The 3,748-nt window shown below is 44.5% G+C and overlaps 1 pseudogene; it reads left to right on the top strand.

Moving 5' to 3' along the window:
- Positions 1–2,322: 2,322 nt before the first annotated feature.
- Positions 2,323–2,924, top strand: LOC124109459 (large ribosomal subunit protein uL13-like; annotated as a pseudogene).
- Positions 2,925–3,748: the final 824 nt, after the last annotated feature.

The following is a 3,748-nucleotide window of genomic DNA, read 5'->3' as shown; positions in this document are numbered from 1 at the left end:
TCGTCAGCCCCCGGTTAGTTTGCTGCAGCCGGACTGCGGCAGGGGACCAAATACACCACTAACCCATGGCTTCTCCTGATTTCCACATGGTCTGGGGGAGGGTAGTAACAATAGACTGAAAGGGAAATAAGGTCCTGGGCAAGTGCCAGGTCTTGTTCAGACAAAAGATGGCAGGGCTATCTAGGTGGAATTAAAGATGGAACAGCACTTGTGATCCATGGAAGGGGGCTCCCTGGCTCATCAGGAGAATGTGTGCAGCAAGAAGCACAGGCAGGGAAAGAATGTGGACGGGACCAAAGGGGCAGTAGTAAAGGTTGGGCCTTCAAACCAAGGAGGAAGAACCTAGTATGGCCATGCTGCTCGACAAAGATACCAGCCAGGCCTGGGCGAGCTCAAGTCTGGAGCTTCAGGCTTCATAGATCATGATGACCATGAGTCACAGGTCTAGAACTCAGAGGTCCAGAAATTACTCATCTCAACCTATTTAGTTGACCCTCAGAAAATGTTCATTCACTCAGTTTAGAATCTGGTAGGAACTGGTGAAAAACAGTAACAAGCAAATACATCAGTCACTACTACCAAAGCAAAAAGTAACAGTTGAAGTAATAATAAGCTTATCAAAAAACTTAGAAGGTAATGCTGGGGAATGAGATGCTTTGAGGAATAATGGATTTAAAATTCTCTAATGTTTTCCTGGGAATCTAGAAAGTCACGTACATGCATGTTCCTGTTCAGACACGTGCATATCTAGGAAAGACCTATGCTCCCACTTCTGGTTGACTTTTAGGCTTTGAGCAAGCAGGAAATAAGAGTTTTTCATCTGTCTTGCTGAGTATTGAAAGTATGCACCAACCCATTCACAGAACTGATGTGCAAAAAATGGGAGATTTTTATTTTTAGCTCCAGGTGTGCTATGGTTTGGATAAGGCTGACATTGTTTGAGTATCCCTCAAGATTTTTTCTGTTGAAATTTAATCCTTACTGTGAAGTATTAAGATGGCAGAAACCTAATCCAACTACCGTGTTTAGAGGTGGGACCTTTGGAAAATGATTAGGATTAGACAATGTCATTTGGGGGAAGCCTCCATGATTGAATTCTGATGGTTGATAAAAGGAAGGGAGACCAGACAGACACAGACACACGCACAGACACACATTTCCCTTCTCTTGCCATGTAATACCCTGCATCCCCTGGAGACATTGGGTCACATCTGGTAATGCCAAGAAGGCATTGAAATAGCTATAAGACATAAAGGGAAAAAAGACCTTAGATAACCTCACACAGATTCCCACAGGCAAGAATGACACGAGGAAGGAAGAGAGCTGTTGTCCCTGGCAAATATGTAGACAAGAATAAGCCAGGATTCAGCACAACCAGTGGAGATGAATGGTCTATTCATAAATACCTGGTGGACAGATGACATTCATAATTAGATTCCCTCCAACATCCCTGAGTAGAGTAATGCCCCTTCATCCACACAGGGATAGAAGACCCTCCGTGGATGCCAGAAATCACAGACAGTACCAAACCCTGTATAAGCTATGTTTAATCCTATACCTACATACTTATAACGAAGTTTAATTTATACATTAGGCACAGTAAGAGATTAAAACAATATAGAACAATTATAGCAATACACTGCAATAAAAGTTATTTTTTTTAAAGAAAGAGAGAGAATCTTTTTTGTAAATGGACACAACACAATGCCTTTATTTTTATGTGATGCTGAGAATCGAACCCAGGTCCCGCGCGTGCAGGGCGAGCGCTCTACCGCTAAGCCACAATCCCAGCCCCTAAAAGTTATTATTTTTTTAAATTATGAATTGTTAGCCAGTGAAGTGGCACACTCTTGTAATCCTAGTGGCTTGATAGGCTGAGGCAGGAGGATCACAAGCCAGCCTCAGCAACTTAGTGTGGCCCTAAGTAACTTAGCAAGACTGCCTCAAAATATAAAATAAAAAGGGCTGGGGATGTGGCTCAGTGGTTTAGAGGCCCTAAGTTCAATCAGTGGTACAATATATATATATATATGACTTGTTTGTTTCTAGAATTTTTCATTAAATATTTTAGAACTGTGTCTGACCACAGGTAACTTGATTAAAGAAAAATTCTGAGATGTCCTAAATTGAATTACAAAGGCAAACAGAGGAAGAAGGAAGACAAGAGAATGAATTAGTTACTAGCCATGGCCTAAAATAATAAGATTGCTTCACATTCCTGATGTATGTGGAAACCTTAACTGAAATCTCATCGAGACTTTTGAGTAAAACTTTCTGGACTATTTGTTATCCTCAAAAGCAACAGGTACGCGGCTGCCAAAGATGGCGGAAGGGCAGGTCCTGGGGCTGGATGACCCAGGCCATCTCCTGGGCTGCCTGGAGGCCATTCGTGGCCCAACAGGTACTGCTGGGCCGCAAGGTGTTGGGTGTGCACTGTGAAGGCATCAACATTTCTGGAAATTTCTACAGAACAAGTTGAAGTACCTGGCCTTCCTTCCCAAGAGGATGAATACCAACCCATCCCGTGGCCTGTACCACTCCCAGGCCCCCAGTAGCATCTTCTGGTGAACTGTGCAAGGCATGCTGCCCCACAAGACCAAGCAAGGCCAGGCTGCCCTGGACCGACTCAAGGGTGTCCACCACCCTACGACAAGAAAAAGCGGATGGTGGTTCCTGTTGCCCTGAAGGTTGAGCGACTGAAGCCAACAAGAAAGTTTGCCTACCTGGGGCGCCTGGCTCATGAGGTCAGCTGGAAGTACCAGGCAGTGACAGCCACACTGGAGGAGAAGAGAAAGGAGAAAGCCAAAATCCATTACCAGAAGAAAAAACAACTTATGAGGCTATGAAAACAGGCAGAAAAGAACGTGGAGAAGAAAATTAACAAATTCACAGAGGTCCTCAGGACCCATGGGCTCATGGTCTGAGCCCAATAAAGACTGTTTATGCCTCATGTGTGGCCTGACCTGCCCTTCCTCCATCACCACCCTGGGATATGGGGGACCCAGGACAGCTCTCTGGGTGCAACAGGCAGCCTGGGACCTGGAAAGCTGAAGCAGGAAGGGCCTAGCCGTGATCTCTGCTCTTGTTTCAGAAGGTTTCTAAGAGTTGTATGGTCAGAATTATGACCTGCTTATTCATGAATTAAAAAAAACTGATAGAACTACCAGTTACTTGCAGTATTCAAAAAAAAATGAGCTGGAACACTAAAGGCGGGGTGGCAGGGAGGGTGGGTCTCCCTGACTATAGGGGCACCCACCTGTCTTAACTGTGTGGCCATCCTATACTCTGTAGCTAACAGAATGGGAGAGCACCTGCTGAAGTGGGCAAGTTTTAGAGGTGCAAAGACTGGAAAATGTGACCAAGGGAAACAGCACTGCCCCTTTTCCTTCCCTCTGTTTTGTGATCAAAAGCAAATAAATTATTTTTGAAGAAAAAAAAGCAACAGGTACTTCTTCTTATGGATGGTCCTCCTATCCCAAAACCTTCCCCCTATGGGGTTATCCTCCCCTCTTACCTATAGTCAATTTGGGCTTGACATACATGATTTAGGGTTTCCTTCCACAGATTTTTGTTATGAAATGCTCTTGCCTTTTGGACACAGTGGACATACTTCCATCTGCTCTCTAGTCTTGCTGCCAGTAGCTGTGGAACTTGCCCCTAAGGCCTTGTCCTTTTCTTGGTAGCTTCTGTCATAGCTCAATAAACCCTTTTATTTCATAGATCCCTTGGTCTCTAGAGTTTTGGTTTA

This window comes from Marmota monax, unplaced genomic scaffold (assembly GCF_021218885.2).
Source record: "Marmota monax isolate L192 unplaced genomic scaffold, Marmota_monax_Labrador192_F-V1.1 WCK01_AAM20220418_F8-fsc00196, whole genome shotgun sequence".
Classification (NCBI taxonomy): domain Eukaryota; kingdom Metazoa; phylum Chordata; class Mammalia; order Rodentia; family Sciuridae; genus Marmota; species Marmota monax.
The sequence above is the reverse complement of the archived record's forward strand: the minus strand, read 5'-3'. Positions and strand labels throughout refer to the sequence as shown.